The sequence below is a fragment of the Ranitomeya variabilis genome, chromosome 2 (assembly GCF_051348905.1).
Source record: "Ranitomeya variabilis isolate aRanVar5 chromosome 2, aRanVar5.hap1, whole genome shotgun sequence".
NCBI lineage: Eukaryota > Metazoa > Chordata > Amphibia > Anura > Dendrobatidae > Ranitomeya > Ranitomeya variabilis.
The window spans coordinates 896,754,420-896,774,978 of NC_135233.1; the positions used below are offsets into that span (position 1 = coordinate 896,754,420).

Below are 20,559 nucleotides of genomic sequence, written 5' to 3' on the forward strand. Positions count from 1 at the left end.
ATCCTAGACGTCTCGAGCCAGCCTGAGGAACTAACTACCCCTAGAGAGAAAGAATGACCTCTCTTGCCTCCAGAGAAATAATCCCCAAAGATATAGAAGCCCCCAACAAATAATAACAGTGAGGTAGGAGGAAGGCACATACACAGGGGTGAAAGCAGATTCAGCAAATGAGGCCCACTAATACTAGATAGCAGAAAATAGAAAAGGGAATCTATGCGGTCAGTAAAAAACCCTTACAAAATATCCACTCTGAGATTTCAAGAACCCCCACACCAACTAACGGTGTGGGGGGAGAAACTCAGTCCCCTAGAGCAACCAGCAAGCAAGAAAATCACATTTTAGCGAGCTGGACTAAAACATAATGAACGCTGATAATCAAAAAATGATCAAACAAAAACTTAGCTTGTCTTGGAGAGACTGGGAGCAAGGTAGACACAAGGAATCTGAAGAGCACTGAATACATTGATAGCAGGCAAGGAACTGAGTATCCAGGTGGGCTAAATAGGAAACCAACCAGGATAACGAACCAGCTGATGCTGCAACCTGCAGAAAGACAACAATACACAGTACTGCTTGTGACCACTAGAGGGAGCCCAAAAATAGAGTTCACAACAGTACAGTGCCCAGCCATGACTGAGTTTCTTGCTGCAAGAACTCGGACAGAACTTCCGCGGTGTGTCTGTTGTCGCCCAAACACTTCATTGCCAATACAGCCTGCTGACGCTTGCCACTAGCTGTTCTATAATTGGACACCTCGTGTGCAACAGTGGCAGCTGCGGATGGAGTGGTCGTGCGACTGCGGTCTGTGGACGAGCTCTCGCTTCTGCTGGAGGACGAGGAGGAGGGGTGACGAACGCCTACAGCCAACTGTTTCCTAGACCGTGGGCTAGGCAGAACTGTCCCAAAATTACTGTCCCCTGTGGACCCTGCATCCATCACATTAACCCAGTGTGCCATGATGGAGACGTAACGCCCCTGGCCATGCCTACTGGTCCATGCATCTGTTGTCAGGTGCACCTTTCTACTCACAGATTGCCTGAGCGCATGGACAATGCGGTCTTTTACATGCTGGTGGAGGGCTGGGATGGCTTTTCCGGAAAAAAGTGTCGACTGGGTAGCTCGTAGCATGGTGCAGCGTAGTCCATCGGGGTTATGAAAGCTTCGCTTTCATCTAAGCGGTAGGGCATCATCTCTAACGAGATTAGTCTAGCAATGTGGGCATTCAAACCCTGTGTACGCGGATGCGAGGATGAGTACTTCCTTTTCCTAACGAGAGTCTCATGTAGGGTGAGCTGGACTGGAGAGCTGCATAGGGTGGAACTAGCGGGGGTGCCGGTGGACATGGGTGACTGAGAGAGGGTTGGTGATGGTATTCTTGCTGTTGCCCTACATACAGTTTTTCCTACCACGAACCTGGTGATTCCCTGACTGCTTTGGCCTTGCGACGAAACCGCCACATTACCTGCAGGTGGTGTGGTAAATGGTGGGCTTACAGTGAGGGAAGGGATGTCGCGTTGCTGACTAGCTTCATTGTGAGAGGGTGCTACAACGTTAAGGGACGTTTGGTAGTTTGTCCAGGCTTGCAAGTGCATGGTGGTTAAATGTCTATGCATGCAACTTGTATTTAGATTTTTAACATTCTGACCTCTGCTGAAGGTCCTTGAGCATTTCTTACAGATGACTTTGCGCTGATCATTGGGATCTTGGTTAAAAAAATTCCAGACTGCACTCTTCCTACTATCAGATACCTTTTCAGGCATTGCACACTGAGCTACTTTAACCGGATGGCCACGCTGTCCTACAACTGGTTTTGGTTTTGCCACACGTTTTTGGCCAGATACGGGCCTGCCAGATGGAACCTGTTGCGATGTTGATGCCTGCTGCGGCTCCTCCTCCTCCGCTTCAGAGCTACTGCCGCCTGCACCCTGTTCCCCCAATGGCTGCCAATCGGGGTAAACAACTGGGTCATCTATGACCTCCTCTTCTATGTCCTGTGCACCTTCCTCTGGGTCACCGTGTAAGCCGGTGCTATAGCGTTGGTGACGGGGCTCCATAGTCTCATCGGGGTCAGATTCTGGATCAGTACACTGCGAGGGCAATGTTCTGATCTGAGTCAAAGGAACAGCATAATAATATGGCTGTGGCTGTGCATCTGTGCACTCCATGTCCGATTCATCTTGTAATGGGCATGGCCTGTTAACAATTTCCCTTTCTAACCCAGGCACGGTATGTGTAAAGAGCTCCATGGAGTAACCAGTTGTGTCGCCTGACGCATCCTTCACTGTTGTTCTGGGTGAAGGACACAAGGAAGCGACTTGATCCTGACTGGGAGCATCCACTGGCGATGCACTGCTCTGACATTTGGCACTTTCTGAGGAGGAGGCGAAAGAGCTAGAGGCAGAGTCAGCAATGAAATCAATACTTGTTCCTGCTGCTCCGGCTTCAAAAGCGGTTTTCCTACTCGCATAAAAGGGAGACTTTGAGGCCTTGTGTAGCCAGATGAGGACGCTGGGTCAACAACTCGAGACTTAGGGGCTATATTGCTTTTCCCACGACCACCTGATGCTCCACGACCACCACCACTAACATCATTACCAGCTGGCAATGAACGCCCACGGCCATGACCTCTTCCACCAGACTTCCTCATTATTGGAAAAATGTAATCAAACTAACAACCGTTATGTGGTCCTGTAAAATAAGGTAGAAGGTGTACGTGAACTTGTTGTGAATTTAAATCTCCCTTTTTTATGTGTGGGAGAATGCAGGAAAAAATCAGGCCCACTGTATTACACTACACAGTTTGATTGGCAGAAAGAGGCTGGCAGATATGGCACTAACAGGACTGACGCAGATGCACACACTGGCAATAGAAATGTCCCTCTTTATGTGTGGGAGAATGCAGGGAAAAATCTGGCCCACTGTATTACACTACACAGTTTGATTGGCAGAAAGAGGCTGGCAGATATGGCACTAACAGGACTGACGCAGATGCACACACTGGCAAAAGAAATGTCCCTCTTTATGTGTGGGAGAATGCAGGGAAAAATCTGGCCCACTGTATTACACTACACAGTTTGATTGGCAGAAAGAGGCTGGCAGATATGGCACTAACAGGACTGTGTTATGACCCCAATGGCAGAGGGTCTCAGAAATAATTACTAAGTCTGCAAACACAAAAAACCAGCTCATAGGACAGTGGTAACTGAGCTGACCATATATCTAATCCTAGCACCACAAATAGCAGCAGCCGGGGAACGTGCCTACGTTGGTTCTAGACGTCTCGCGCCAGCCGGAGAACTAACTAACCCTAGAAGGGAAAAGAAAGACCTTTCTTGCCTCCAGAGAAAAGACCCCAAAAGTTGGATACAAGCCCCCAACAAATAATAACGGTGAGGTAAGAGGAAAAGACAAACGTAAGAATGAGCTAGGTATTTAGCAAAGAGAGGCCCACTAGCTAATAGCAGAATATAGTAAGATGACTTATATGGTCAGCAAAAACCCTATCAAAATATCCACGCTGGATATTCAAGAACCCCCGAACCGTCTAACGGCCCGGGGGGAGAACACCAGCCCCCTAGAGCTTCCAGCAAAGTCAGGAATCACATTTAGTACAAGCTGGACAAAAATAAGAGCAAAGCAAATAAACAAAAAACAAAGAAGCAGGACTTAGCTTAATTTTGCACGAACCAAGACCAGCAGACAGGAGCAAACAGAAAGGATCTGATTACAACGATGCCAGGCACTGGACTAAGGATCCAGGAAGTTTATATAGCAACACCCCTGGACTAACGACCCAGGTGGGTGCCAAACTGAGGAAAGACAATCCCAGAGTCATATCACTAGTAACCACAAGAGGGAGCCAAAAAGTCTAATTCACAACAGTACCCCCCCCTTAAGGAGGGGTCACCGAACCCTCACCAAGACCACCAGGGCGATCAGGATGAGCAGCGTGAAAGGCACGAACTAAATCGGCCGCATGCACATCAGAAGCAACCACCCAGGAATTATCCTCCTGACCATAGCCCTTCCACTTGACCAGATACTGAAGCCTCCGTCTGGAGAGACGAGAATCCAAGATCTTCTCCACCACGTACTCCAACTCGCCCTCAACCAACACCGGAGCAGGAGGCTCAACAGAAAGAACCATAGGTACAACGTACCGCCGCAACAAAGACCTATGGAACACGTTGTGAATGGCAAACGACACCGGAAGATCCAAGCGAAAGGACACAGGATTAAGGATTTCCAATATCTTGTAAGGACCGATGAAGCGAGGCTTAAATTTAGGAGAGGAGACCTTCATAGGAACAAATCGAGAAGACAGCCATACCAAATCCCCAACACGAAGTCGGGGACCCACACCGCGGCGGCGGTTGGCAAAACGCTGAGCCTTCTCCTGTGACAACTTTAAGTTGTCCACCACGTGATTCCAGATCTGCTGCAACCTATCCACCACAGAATCTACCCCAGGACAGTCAGAAGGCTCCACATGTCCTGAGGAAAAACAAGGATGGAAACCAGAGTTGCAGAAAAATGGCGAAACCAAAGTAGCGGAACTAGCCCGATTATTAAGGGCAAACTCAGCCAACGGCAAGAAGGTCACCCAATCATCCTGATCTGCCGAAACAAAGCACCTCAAATAAGCCTCCAGAGTCTGATTAGTTCGCTCCGTTTGTCCATTAGTCTGAGGATGAAAGGCAGACGAAAACGACAAATCAATGCCCATCCTAGCACAAAAGGATCGCCAGAACCTGGAAACAAACTGGGATCCTCTGTCAGACACAATATTCTCAGGAATGCCGTGTAAACGAACCACATTCTGAAAGAACACAGGAACCAGATCGGAAGAGGAAGGCAGCTTAGGCAAAGGCACCAAATGGACCATTTTAGAAAAGCGATCACATACCACCCAGATGACAGACATGCCCTGAGACACCGGGAGATCTGAAATGAAATCCATGGAAATGTGTGTCCAAGGCCTCTTCGGGACAGGCAAGGGCAAGAGCAACCCGCTGGCACGAGAACAGCAAGGCTTAGCTCGAGCACAAGTCCCACAGGACTGCACAAATGACCGCACATCCCGTGACAAGGGAGGCCACCAAAAGGACCTAGCCACCAGATCTCTGGTTCCAAAAATTCCCGGATGCCCTGCCAACACCGAGGAATGAACCTCGGAAATGACTCTGCTGGTCCACTTATCAGGAACAAACAGTCTGTCAGGTGGACAAGAGTCAGGTCTACCAGCCTGAAATCTCTGCAACACACGTCGCAAATCAGGAGAAATGGCCAACAAGATAACTCCCTCTTTAAGAATACCAACTGGTTCTGCGACTCCAGGAGAGTCAGGCACAAAGCTCCTTGAAAGAGCATCAGCCTTCACATTCTTTGAACCTGGTAAATATGAGACCACAAAGTCAAAACGGGAGAAAAACAGTGACCAGCGGGCCTGTCTAGGATTCAGGCATTTAGCAGACTCGAGATACATCAGATTTTTGTGATCAGTCAAGACCACCACACGATGCTTAGCACCCTCGAGCCAATGACGCCACTCCTCAAATGCCCACTTCATGGCCAGCAACTCCCGATTGCCAACATCATAATTCCGCTCAGCAGGCGAAAACTTCCTAGAGAAGAAAGCACATGGTCTCATTACCGAGCAACCAGGGCCCCTCTGCGACAAAACGGCCCCTGCCCCAATCTCAGAAGCATCCACTTCGACCTGAAAGGGAAGTGAGACATCAGGCTGGCACAAAACAGGCGCCGAAGTAAACCGGCGCTTCAACTCTTGGAACGCCTCCATGGCTGCAGGAGCCCAGTTAGCAACATCAGAACCTTTCTTGGTCATATCCGTCAAAGGTTTAACAACGCTAGAAAAATTAGCGATAAAACGACGGTAGAAGTTAGCAAAACCCAAGAACTTCTGAAGACTCTTAACTGACGTGGGTTGAGTCCAATCATGAATAGCTCGGACCTTGACTGGGTCCATCTCCACAGCAGAAGGGGAAAAAATAAACCCCAAAAAGGGGACCTTCTGTACTCCAAAGAGACACTATGAGCCCTTAACAAACAAAGCATTCTCACGCAAAACCTGAAACACCATCCTGACCTGCTCCACATGTGAGTCCCAATCTTCAGAGAAAACCAGAATATCATCCAGATAAGCAATCATAAATTTATCCAGATACTTCCAGAAAGTATCATGCATAAAGGACTGAAACACTGAGGGAGCATTAGAGAGCCCAAAAGGCATCACCAAGTACTCAAAATGACCTTCGGGTGTATTAAATGCTGTCTTCCATTCATCTCCTTGCTTAATGCGCACAAGGTTGTACGCACCACGAAGATCTATCTTGGTGAACCACTTGGCACCTTTAATCCGGGCAAACAAGTCCGACAACAGAGGCAAAGGATACTGAAATTTAACAGTGATTTTATTCAGAAGCCGATAGTCAATACAAGGTCTCAAAGATCCGTCCTTCTTGGCCACAAAAAAGAATCCCGCACCAAGAGGGGAAGAGGATGGACGGATATGCCCCTTCTCCAGAGACTCCTTGATATACGAACGCATTGCGGCATGCTCAGGTACAGACAGATTAAATAGTCTTCCCTTAGGAAATTTACTACCTGGAATCAAATCTATGGCGCAGTCACAGTCCCTATGAGGAGGCAGAGCATTGGACCTGGACTCGCTGAATACATCCTGATAATCAGACAAATACTCAGGAACTTCCGAAGGAGTAGAGGAAGCAATAGACACCGGCGGGGAATCAGCATGAATTCCCTGACAGCCCCAACTTGACACAGACATTGCCTTCCAATCCAAGACTGGATTGTGGGTCTGTAACCATGGCAGACCCAAAACGACCAAATCATACATTTTATGCAGAACAAGAAAACGAATCACCTCCCGATGTTCAGGAGTCATGCACATGGTTACCTGCGTCCAAAACTGCGGTTTATTTTCCGCCAATGGCGTAGCATCAATACCTCTAAGAGGAATAGGATTTACCAACGGTTCAAGAACAAAACCACAGCGCTTGGCAAATGACAGATCCATAAGACTCAGGGCAGCACCTGAATCCACAAACGCCATAACAGGGTAAGAAGACAATGAGCAAATTAAAGTCACAGACAAAATAAATTTAGGTTGCAAATTACCAATGGCGACAGGACTAACAACCCTTGTTAGGCGTTTAGAGCATGCTGATATAACATGTGTAGAATCACCACAGTAAAAACACAACCCATTCTGACGTCTATGATTTTTCCGCTCATTTCTAGTCTGAATTCTATCACATTGCATTAAATCAGGTGTTTGTTCAGACAACACCACCAGAGGATTAGCAGTTTTGCGCTCCCGCAAACGCCGGTCAATTTGAATAGCCAGCGCCATGGAATCATTCAGACTTGTAGGAATGGGGAAACCCACCATCACATTCTTAATGGCTTCAGAAAGGCCATTTCTGAAATTTACGGCCAGAGCACACTCATTCCACTGAGTAAGCACGGACCATTTCCGAAATTTTTGGCAATACACTTCAGCTTCATCCTGGCCCTGAGAAATAGCCAGCAAGGCTTTTTCTGCCTGAACTTCAAGATTGGGTTCCTCGTAAAGCAATCCGAGCGCCAGAAAAAACGCATCAATATTTGCCAATGCCGGATCTCCTGGCGCTAGCGAGAAAGCCCAATCCTGAGGGTCGCCCCGTAAAAAAGAGATAACAATTTTAACTTGCTGAGCTGAATCTCCAGATGAACGGGGTCTCAGAGATAGAAACAATTTACAATTATTCCTGAAATTCCTAAACTTAAATCGATCTCCAGAGAACAGTTCAGGAATAGGTATTTTAGGTTCAGACATAGGACTACTGGTAACAAAATCTTGTATGCCCTGCACACGAGCAGCAAGCTGATCCACACTTGTAATCAGAGTCTGGACATTCATGTCTGCAGCAAGCTTAAGCCACTCAGAGGTAAAGGGGAGGAAGAGAGGAAGAAAAAAAAAACAACTCAGAATTTCCTTTCTTATTATCCCACTTCTGCAATGCATTAAACATTCAATGTTGGCCTGGCATACTGTTATGACCCCAATGGCAGAGGGTCTCAGAAATAATTACTAAGTCTGCAAACACAAAAAAAACAGCTCATAGGACAGTGGTAACTGAGGTGACCATATATCTAATCCTAGCACCACAAATAGAAGCAGCCGGGGAACGTGCCTACGTTGGTTCTAGACGTCTCGCGCCAGCCGGAGAACTAACTAACCCTAGAAGGGAAAAGAAAGACCTTTCTTGCCTCCAGAGAAAAGACCCCAAAAGTTGGATACAAGCCCCCAACAAATAATAACGGTGAGGTAAGAGGAAAAGACAAACGTAAGAATGAGCTAGGTATTTAGCAAAGAGAGGCCCACTAGCTAATAGCAGAATATAGTAAGATGACTTATATGGTCAGCAAAAACCCTATCAAAATATCCACGCTGGATATTCAAGAACCCCCGAACCGTCTAACGGCCCGGGGGGAGAACACCAGCCCCCTAGAGCTTCCAGCAAAGTCAGGAATCACATTTAGTACAAGCTGGACAAAAATAAGAGCAAAGCAAATAAACAAAAAACAAAGAAGCAGGACTTAGCTTAATTTTGCACGAACCAAGACCAGCAGACAGGAGCAAACAGAAAGGATCTGATTACAACGATGCCAGGCACTGGACTAAGGATCCAGGAAGTTTATATAGCAACACCCCCGGACTAACGACCCAGGTGGGTGCCAAACTGAGGAAAGACAATCCCAGAGTCATATCACTAGTAACCACAAGAGGGAGCCAAAAAGTCTAATTCACAACAGGACTGACACAGATGCACACACTGGTAATAGATATGTCTCTCTTTATGTGTGGGAGAATGCAGGGAAAAATCAGGCCCACTGTATTACACTACACAGTTTGATTGGCAGAAAGAGGCTGGCAGAAATGGCACTAACAGGACTGACGCAGATGCACACACTGGCAATAGAAATGTCCCTCTTTTTTTTATATGGGAGACAAGGGATTTAATCAGGCCCACTATATCACGGTATAGTTCCTGTGGCACAAAATGACTGACAGATACCACAAACAGCACTCGCACAGATGCACAGATTTGGCAAGATTATTCTCCCTTTATTTTAATTTTTTTTTTGGATATGGGAGACAAGTGATTTAATCAGGCCAACTGTTATACAGTAGGTTTTCTGTGGCAGAAAAAGAAAGACCGATGCCACACACAGGACTGGCACTGATGGAGATTTGCCAATCTGAATCTGCCACTTTTTTTATTTTTTCTGGGAGAATTGTGAAGAAATCAGGCCCACTGTTATACAGTAGGTTTTCTGTGGCAGAAAAACAAAGACAGATGCCACACACAGGACTGGCACTAATGCAGATTTGCCAATCTTAATCTCCCACTTTTTTTAATTTTTCTGGGAGAATTGTGAAGAAATCAGGCCCACTGTTATGCAGTAGGTTTTCTGTGGCAGAAAAACAAAGACAGATGCCACACACAGGACTGGCACTGATGCAGATTTGCCAATCTTAATCTCCCACTTGTTTTATTTTTTATGGGAGAATTGTGAAAAAATCAGGCCCACTGTTATACAGTAGGTTTTCTGTGGCAGAAAATGAAACACAGATGCCACACACAGGACTGGCACTGATGCAGATTTGGCAATTTTAATCGGCCCCTTTTTTTTTTTTCAGGGAGACTAGTGAATAAATGAGGCCCACTGTTATACTGTAGGTTTTCTGTGGCAGAAAAACAAAGACAGATGCCACACACAGGACTGGCACTGATGCAGATTTGCCAATCTTAATCTCCCACTTGTTTTATTTTTTCTGGGAGAATTGTGAAGAAATCAGGCCCACTGTTATACAGTAGGTTTTCTGTGGCAGAAAACAAAAACAGATGCCACAGACAGGACTGGCACTGATGCAGATTTGCCAATTTTAATCTGCCCCTTTTTTTTTTTTTCAGGGAGACTAGTAAATAAATCTGGGCCACTGTATTAGAGTATACTTTCTGTGGCAGAAAGTGGCTTGAAGAGATATAACAAAAAAAAAAAAAAAAAAAAAAGAAGGGACTGTACTACAATTACTATCTCCCTACAGTAATCTCAGAAAAGTATGTCAGGCAGCAATAAAAAGGACTGCTGCACACAAAAGTCAAAAGTGTGGACAAACAAACAAGATAGCTGTGCAGAAATGAAGGAGCAACAGGATTTGTGCTTTGAAAAAAGCAGTTGGTTTGTACAGCGGCGTACACACAGCAACGCAGCTATCAGGGAGCCTTATAACCTACAGAGCTGTTGCACAGAAATCTAGCCTCCACTGTCCCTGCAAAGAAAAGGTGGTGTTGGACAGTGGAAATCGCTACAGCACAAGCGATTTTGGGGTTAATTTACCCTGCCTAATGCTATCCCTGCTTCTGACGAAGCGACCGCATCCTCTCCCTACGCTCAGATCAGCAGCAGTAAGATGGCGGTCGGCGGGAAAGCCCCTTTATAGCCCCTGTCACGCGCAGAAAGCAAGCCAATCACTGCCATGCCCTTCTCTAAGATGGTGGGGACCAGGACCTATGTCATCACGCTGCCGACACTCTGCGTGCACCTTCATTGGCTGAGAAATGGCGCTTTAAACGTCATAGGAAACGCGACTTTGGCGCGAAGATCGTGTACCGCATGGCCGATCCCACGCTGGGATCGGATCGGGTTTCATGAAACCCGACTTTGCCAAAAGTCGGCGACTTTTGAAAATGACCGATCCGTTTCGCTCAACCCTACATAAAATTAAAAGTTTTTGCCATATTTAAGTTTTTTTCATAAATAAACACAAGTAATATCAAAGAAATTTTACCACTAACATGGAGTACAATATGTCATGAAAAAAAAACCATCTCAGAATCATCGGGTTCCGTTAAAGTGTTCCAGAGTTATAACCTCATAAATTGACAGTGGTCAGAATTATAAAAATTGGCCTGGTAATTAAGAGGCAAATTGGTTCCGTCACTAAGGGGTTAAGTAAACATTTATTTCTTTTGAATAGAGATTGGCTTACTCATTCTGCCAAACAGTTAAAAAAAGTTTGTGTTCAGGTACCAGAACAGTACCCAGACCTGAACCCGGACCCAATTCACTTGAATGTAAGGCCCGAACATCCAGTGTTCGCCATGCTGTCATGTGCATGACCGCACGGCAATCACTGTCTCTGATCAGCAGTAAAATCATTACCATCAGTCAGAGAGCCGCAGTTCCCATGCTGTTAAATGACAGTGTGAGCCCACACCTGTGATTGGAGGTAAAAAATTTACCTCCAGTGACTGGCATCAGCTGATGGGGCTATTACTCCCATCAGCCAATGCCTGCTGCCATTAAAAACAGCAACATCAGACGGCGGTTAATGGGAGTACTCATCAGTAGGTGCCTATGCTTTAAATAAATAATTTTAAAAAATGGTGTGAGTTCCCCTGTATTTTTGATAACCAGCCAGGCAAAACTGACAGCTGCGAGTTGCAGCCCTCAGCTGTCAGCTTCAGCAAGATTGGTTATCAAGAACAGAGGAGTCCCCATGCTGTTTTTTTAATCATTTAAATAAGTAATGTTCAAAAATGGCATGGGGTCCCCCCATTTTTGACAACCAGCCAAGCTAAAGCAGACAACAGGGGGCTGGTATTCTCAGGCTGGTAAGGGGCCATGGATATTGGCACCCTCAGCCTAAAAATAGCAGCCTGCAGATGCCCAGGAATGGTGCATCTACTTGATGGCTCTTCCCCCTTGCCCTGTGGTGGTGGCAAATGCCGTTCATATTTGTGGGGTTAATATCAACTTTGTATTGTCTGGTGATATCAAGCCCATGGCTTAGTAAAGGAGAGGTATCCATTTCTAGCCCTATAGTTATATTGTAAATAAACACACAGCAAGTATAAAGTCCTTTATTTGAAATAAAAACACACTTTTCCTTTTTTTTTTAAATAACAAACAGTTATACTCACCTAATGCCCATTCCATTGAATCCCTTGTCTCCTGTAATGAAACAAAAATAAGAAACAACGATATTCCTCATCTATCTGACTTTCTGTCCCACACCATAATCCATGTCTGGATTTTTCACCTGAATGGTGCCAAGATGCCAAGTCTCTGCTCCGAGAGACTTTTTCACACTGTGCTAGCGATGATCTCACTGGAGGTCACCACAGTTCAGGGGACCAGCTAGAAATGCAGCCTTAGTGACTGGCAGTAACCTTGATGATGTCACCGCTAGTTACTGAGTCTGAGCAGCACATTCCTCAGTATGGCCTGTATGGTCACATCTTTGCACCTTTCAGGTAGAAAACTGCTTATCCCTAGACATGGATTATGGCATGGAACAGAATGACGGACAAATGAGGACTATGGTTGTTTTTTTAATTTGTTTTATGGCAGGAGACAAGAGCTTCAATGTAATGGGCGTTGATGTGAATATGGTTTAATTTAAAATCATTAAAGGAGTCAGTGTCATTCTTTCAAGACTTTATTCTGGCTGTGTGCTTATTTACCATATAACTATATGATTAGTAATGAATATGTAACCTGGCAATACAAAGGTGACATCAACCCCACAAATATTACCCAACTTGCCACTGCTGGGTGAGTATTTATTTATTTTTTTTAAATAAAAAAGGTGTTTTTTTTGTTATTTCGAATAAAAGACTTTATATTTGCTGTGTGTTTTTTTATTATGTAACTATAGGATTAGTAATGGAGAGGCATCATATAGACGCCTCTCCATTACTAAGCTGTGGGCTTGATGTCATTGGACAATACAAAGGTGTCATCAACCCCTCAAATATGAAGCACACTTGCCACTGCTACAGGTCAAGTGGGAAGAGCTGGGCAAAGCACCAGAAATGGTGCATCTAACAGATGCACCTTTTCCAGGTGGCTGCGGGATTCTATCTTAGGCTGGGAGGGGCCAATATCCTTGGTCCCTTACCAAACTGAAAATACCAGCCCCTGCTTTAACTTGGCTGGTTATCAAACATTGGGGGAACCCCATGCCGTGTTTTTTAAACTATTTGTTTAAATAATTAAAAAAACAGCATGGAGACCCCCCTTTTCTTGATAACCAATCTTGCTAAAGCTGACAGTTGTGGGTTGCAGCTTGCAGCTGTCAGTTTTGCCTGGCTGGTTCTCAAAAATACAGGGGAAATTATTTATTTAGAGCACAGGCGCCGGCTGATGAAAACTCCCATCAGCTGCCACCTGCTCTTGCTGTTATTAGCTCTCACTGTTATTTTACCACCGATCAAAGGCAGTGTTTGCCGTGCTGTCATGTGCATGACAGTGTGAGAAAAACCCGATGTTGGGGGGCCAAACCCAAACAGTAACATGGACTTTCTGGGGAAGTCCATGTTTGATGTCCGTGCCTGAATAGTAGGTGTTCAGTACGGACGCCAAACTTTACTGTTCGGGTTGGTCATCTCTACTTTTGACTAATATATTAATCTGGTTAATAACTATTATCAGTCTGATCTACATTTTGATAATCAACTCAGATCAGCTCCTTGTTTGTTCTTCTTTTCCTTACCTCTCCATTGGACCAGTTTCACACAGTCCAGGCTCAGACTGCAATACCTGGGCTGACTTGTGGGTCTCCTGACATCACCTAATTGCATCATTTCCAGTACATCTATGAGGCAATTAGATCAGGTCAGAAGACCTGGCGATGGATCTAAGTAATTCTGATCAAAGTACAAACCATGTTTCACAAACTTATGAAACTGGCCTTCTACAAAAGTCAAAACTCTAATTCCTTCCACCAACTACTGCAACTTCCTTCCGCAGAACTTTTTTTTCCATTTTGAAGTACTTTTTTTTGTAAGTCAGCATTACAGTTCAACAGTGTTAGGGAACATGGCAGATTAGGCAAACTACTAGCCACCAACTATGACCAACTACTTAGCAAAGTAATTTCTACTTGTTCTGCTCAATGATGCTTATAGCTATGTTTTCTATCTTTTACCTGTTCTTTTCTACAGCCTCAGTTGTTAAAAGTCACACAAGGCAATTCACAGAGCCAGAATAAATCTCACAACATTATAGTTTGGGTTCACATTAGAACGAAAACTTCCATTTTCGTCTGATCCATTCAACAACTACTTTTAATAAATACAGGCAAATCCTAATGGATTTCACTGATTGAAAGCGTGATTGTTTATAGAAGTAACATTTTAGAAATAACAGTTATCAATGTGTACATATATGGCCATCATTGTTGTATCCTATATTTTTCATGAGTTTTCTTCTGGAGACAGGTTTTCCCATTGTCAGTTTATCGTGAGCTGGTGGGTGAAGACTAGCTGCTATGACAACAACAGATCATGCTTTACTTTCTCTCAGAAGCAGCAGAATGGAGGTCATTATATAACCGTACTGCGTAAAGAAGCTGGTAAAAGACTTACTGGTTGTGACTGTTTAACTGCCTATATGCTGCTGTCAATAGCAGCAATGGTGTCTAGTTGGTTAGCATAAGGAGGGGACTTCCTCTTTAACTTCATTGATACCCTGTAATTGGGATCATGTGGTCTTGAAGATTTTCATTTAAATTTGAGGCCAATTAATAGCTTTCTGGTCTGCCAACAAGGATGTTAGCACAAATGGAATCAATTTAATATTTAATTCCTTTCATTCAACCTTGTATTAATTTCTGTGAAACACCTAAAGGGTTAACAAACTTCATTTCACAAATTTTGAATAATTTGAAGGGTGATATTTTCAAAATGGTATCACTCTGTGTGATTATCCTATATATAGGCCCCTCAAAGAGAAAACAGAATATGTGCTTAAAAATGTTTGTAAATCTTAAAAAATAAAAAAGTTACTGTGAAACTCCTAACATCCTAAGAAAGTAAAAGGATGCTTAAAAAATGATGCTGACAATAAGTATACATATGGAAAAAGTTCTTTTTTGTTTATTTTTTGTGTAGAATAGCTAACTGGTTTGAGGGTATAAAGATTCAATATTTGCACATTTTGAAAATTTTTCTAAATTTTAATAAAATTTCCCAGATTTTTAGAAATAAACACAAAACATATCAACCTCGTCCTGCGTTCAAATCCCATCAAGGTCAATATCTGCAAGCATTTGTATGTTTCCCCCCTCTTGTTTGCATGGATTTTCTCCCACACTTCAAAGACATAGAGATGGGGAATTTAAATTGAGTCCCTGTGGTGATAGTGATGAAAATGTCTGCAGAGAGCCATGGAATTAATGGTGCTATATAAGGGAACTAAACAATAAAAAAGTTAATACCACATAAAGTGACAAGTTTCAGGTTTGGGAAAAATTGGGCTTGGTCACTAAGTGGTTAATCCTCCTTCACAGTACATCTAAATTACTGCCAATTTTGACACTCATTTAAAATAGTATAACAATATATGATGAAAAATACACATTATGGGATATTTCTTGAATGTACAATGCAATCTAGTAATTCTTTAAGACACGTGTAAAGTTTGTCTTGTTCAATGGCACAGTGTAAACCCTATTCACCCTATGCAGCCCACCCACCCGACATAGTCTCCTGTTGATCATTACAATAGTAAGACCACCAATGCTGAGAAGTCTACTTATAGCAGCTCCTTATTTAACATGTTAACTAGACCTTTTATAAGAAACTCCAAGATGTTAATGTGCAGCCCACTGAGTAATAGTACCAATTATTCCTTCCTTACTTATTAATATTTCTATACATACTAAATCACTTCTCAAGTGCGAAAGAACAAATGTTCTGCAAATTAAGATCACATTTATTAAACACTTGTAACTGAAAGTAGATGTCTTAGGGAGAAATCACAACCCTGCTTAAAACTAATGGCCATGTTAAACACCTCCAGAATGAGTCGAGAGACCAGCTTATTCTTGGTGTACATTATGATCCCTGTGAAAGCTTAGAATACTCCCTAGCACTAAATAATGAAGCTTAAAATCACTTGTTGGCCTTCATTTTATAGGTCATTAATGGAACCTCTTAATTAGTTTCTTCTAATAATGATCACGTTCGCTAATAGATCACTTAGGTGTCTATGAGGAAAATTACAAAGTATTTAATTATCTTCTCTTCTGCATATTCCATTTTACAATAATTATTTGCCTACAGCAAAGCTGAAATGAAAACAGAAGGACGCAAGGAAATTACTCATGCTGAATAGTCCTTTGTTTACAATGTGAATATTTAACACGCTCCAGTGACATTTCGCATTCTGTTGCTGCTTAACTCTTCCGTGACCAAAGTGTGCAAAAGCTTGGTGTCAATGGTCCTCCTTAACCTATAAGTCATGTCCTTTTATCAATATCACAGATCCAGGGGAGGGAAAAACATGTCAAAGTCTTTATATTAACCATCATCTGGCAGGTAAGCGATAAGCAAACGTCTTTCACCACGCATAATGTAGTATTTTCCTAGATGGATCCGGATGAGACTGCCATGTACACACCCTACTTCCATGAATCCAGTCATCACAATGTGTATGCATGCCATAAATTCAATATCTACAGGTTTCAAAGCTGTCATTCTCCGTTTTGCAGGATTCTCACTTCCCACAACACACCCATCTTCCCTTCCAACAACTCAGCTGGCACAGAATGAAAGAGCCAAGTCTTTACGACCTCTGTTCATAAAAATAAGGGATGTCTATGTGCACTCCCAGCTGCCTGCTTGTCCTCAATAAATTTCTCTTCCCAACAGAACACATTACTAACAGTATTATATTAGTACAATGTAAGCAGACATCTTTCCTTTCCCATTATTGCCTGCCAGTTTGCTTGCACATGCTTTTTCCTCTGCTGGCAGCAGCTGCTCAGATACAATGCATTAAGCAACAGATTCTTTTGTGTTTCCATGCAATTCTTACCTTTGTGAGGATGTCACATCCTAGTCAATGACTCAAGCATAGATCCTGTTGAATCCTCCAAACTTCCCCCATCAGTGATACTGTTGTGTTTATTAGATCAAGCCTTCTGGCGGGGGACTATTAATGTCTTAACCACCAGGGCTAAGTCATGTTTTTATGCTCTGTGCTCAAAATGTCTGAAATAGTTTAGGAGAACAAGGAGGATGCATCACATGCCAGAAAGCAAGCTTAAAATTAGTTCTCAGAAACTCAGTTGAGGTAGCATCATGGGTTACAGCATGGGCTAGCCAGGGTCTATACGCCTCTGATTGAAATGCTGCTTCTGTTTTTTAATAAATATTGCAATAGCCTGTCTGGGAGAAATACTGTGATATGCCTAATCTAGCAGTCCACATGGAATGATCTCTTTAAAAGAGGGTGGGAAAATATTTTTCAGTTCAGTGAAATCATCTCTACGGTAAGAAGAGGTTTGAGAAATGAATATAGAAAAATGCATAGAATTGCTCAGCTATGTTTGAGTGGCATGGAATGATCAAAAAACTGAAGACGATAGACCTGCCCCTCGCTTCTTCCCCCTCCTGTGTACCGTGTGCCTCTGAGACTTTACAGGGAGAAAATCACTTCCTGAATCTAAAAACTTCAAAACATTTAATTAAGAAGTGAATATTCTTAAACCTCAGATTTCCTTCCTATGTTCTACACAATTAGACTAATATGATCCAGAATTAATTATGATTTACAAGTTTTTTTTTCTTCATCTAAAGCAGGATTAAAGTTTGCAGCCTTTAATTAATCAACAAAAATATAATCCTTCCTCCAGACCATCATAGATCAATAGCCATATAAATAGTGGAATAAGTCAGTCTTCTATGTCAAGCCATTAGGCTGTATATATTATAAAAGAAATATTATGCTGCCTTTATCGATCACCTTTTGATTTAGAAGGAGGGTGATATATCAGTCTCTTGAGCGTTCCGATAGGACAGGTGCACGGTGGACAATTTAATGTGGACATGGGTTTTTTCTTCATTAGGAAGAATTGAAAATGAATTTATGAATATTCTTTATGGAGCGCTATTCTCTTTCGAAAACACATTGACACAGGCTATTCAAGCTTCAGGCAATGAATATCTTATTAGCCGTAAAATATATAAAAATATATTTACTCACACTGCCTTGAAATTATTTATTTGACAAAGCAAGACTAAACATTTTATGTTTTCAAGAAAGGTTTTGTCAGTGACTAATTCCATGTACGTATCATACATCAAGTAGAACAGTGACATCTATAGACTGTGAAAAATATATTGAGTGAGGAGCGTGTAATAGATGAAATTATTAATATAATCTTTGATATAAACAATTTGTTGAAAATGATACCTAAGGCATTGTGCAAGTGGGAACTCTAATATTGCACAGAGAGGGGTTTAAACTACTGTGTGGTTGTTATAACGTTACTGACATAATTACAAAAAAAGACAAAACACACGGCACTCAAGGATCCTGTGTGGTGCCCAAGTCAGGTTTCCAGCCCGTCAATCCAATAGTAATAAATCACTTGGCACTCAAATGGTTTCTTTCAGATGAAAAAAGTGAACATCCCATTTATTTGTGCATCCAGTTCAAAGATTATTTAAACGTTTTCGGTCAAATCACAAGACCTTCATCAGAAATATCCTTAACAGAACTGGAAGCATAGGACAATGAGGTATATGAGCCTAGGCAACCCGGGATGGAAAGCGCACCTGGATCACTCCACACAGCGTGACGGACCGGACGTCTATAAGTGCCATTTGCAGTGGCGGATACACGCCCTCCTTCTCTCTTCAAGGATCTGAGACGCTCCAGGTGCGCTTTCCATCCCGGGTTGCCTAGGCTCATATGCCTCATTGTCCTATGCTTCCAGTTTTGTTAAGGATATTTCTGATGAAGGTCTTGTGATTTGACCGAAAACGTTTAAATAATCTTTGAACTGGATGCACAAATAAATGGGATGTTCACTTTTTTCATCTGAAAGAAACCATTTGAGTGCCAAGTGATTTATTACTATAATTACAAAAAAATAACCAATTACTGGTGGCACTGTAATGTTTTTAGACCACTCTAGGAGGCAGTAGCACAAATCTTTTTTATTACATACATTCAACAAGTTTTTCCAAGCAAAAACTATATTAACAGATATTACGGGAGCCAAACTTCTCATTTCATCCCATTGGAATTGCAAAGCAGACTTACAGAATAAAGTCTCCCATTCCCACATATGTGGCAGCCAGGGTTGACGTTTAGGGATAAACGATGAAACTGAAAACATGTACTCAGTGTTTGGTTAGATGCAGTTTTTTTTAAGCTGATGCTAGAAGTGAATCCAATAGAATCGAAAAGTTAAAGTTCAGTTTTTATTTATTGCTCAAAAAGTTTAAGGGTACTCTTAAACAAAATACTGGAGCTTGATGAATGAAAGATTCAAGTTTAATAATAATAATAATAATAATAATAATTTTATTTATATAGCGCCAACATATTCCGCAGCGCTTTACAACTTATAGAGGGGACTTATACAGACAACAGACATTACAGCATAACAGAAATCACAGTTCAAAACAGATACCAGGAGGAATGAGGGCCCTGCTCGCAAGCTTACAAACTATGAGGAAAAGGGGAGACACGAGAGGTGGATGGTAACAATTGCTTTAGTTATTTGGACCAGCCATACTGTAAGGCTCGGGTGTTCATGTAAAGCTGCATGAACCAGTTAACTGCCTAAGTATGTAACAGTACAGACACAGAGGCTATTAACTGCATAAAGTGTATGAGAACATGATGGAGGAACGTGATTATGTTGTTGTTTTTTATTAATAGGCCACACAGGGATAATTAGGTTTATGCGTTGAGGCGGTAGGCCAATCTGAACAAATGAGTTTTTAGTGCACGCTTAAAACTGTGGGGATTGGGGATTAATTGTATTAACCTAGGTAGTGCATTCACTACTATAAAGTTTAAAATCTTTATTGATAATAATTGCAATTATTTTCTAAAAAAAAGGATGGTAAATGGAAACCAAAAAGGTAAACCATTTGAGAAGAAAATTCCAAATCAGATCTAAAATCAAAGTAAAAAAGTGAACTCACAGACAGATCCAATTTGAGTAAAATGTATAAGGCAAATACTATCACCCACTACCATTTTTGATCCCCACCTAATCTGCATGCTCTCCAAATAACATCTGGTCCTTTTGGGATGAAGGATGGAACCTGCTGGATTAGGGCAAGAAAAGCCCTGCAGTTACAGCTTTTTAAGCACAATTCCAAAGTATATCCAGGGAACAGGATAAAGGAACTTTTCTTGCTTGGTTTTTGCCATCAGGCACAATCCAGCGAATTTTTTACAAAAAAGGATCCGGCAAAAGTTGCCGCCGGATCCATTTTTTTCTCACAGACTTGTATTAGCGCCGGATTGTGATGGATGGCCTCACGTTTCATCCGTTTTTTTGCCGGATCCATCGGCGACCAGAGAAAATGTCCCTAGGAACATTTTTTTCTGTCCGGAGAAAAAAAGGCAAGCAATGGATCCGGCGAAAAACGTATGAAACGTGAGGTGAAATTATGGAATCCGGCGACCGAATCCATTATTTTTACACAAATCATG

General features: G+C 42.6%; 1 protein-coding gene across 1 annotated transcript in view; it reads right to left on the reverse strand.

The window, feature by feature from the left end:
* KCNMB2 (potassium calcium-activated channel subfamily M regulatory beta subunit 2) overlaps positions 1 to 17,081 on the reverse strand; it is a 999,199-nt gene extending 982,118 nt beyond the window's left edge. The window contains exon 1 of the mRNA XM_077290498.1: positions 16,915 to 17,081. The gene's annotated coding sequence lies outside the window, so the exon portion shown is untranslated. The remainder of the gene's footprint in view (positions 1 to 16,914) is intronic.
* Between the last annotated feature and the right edge of the window lie 3,478 nt (positions 17,082 to 20,559).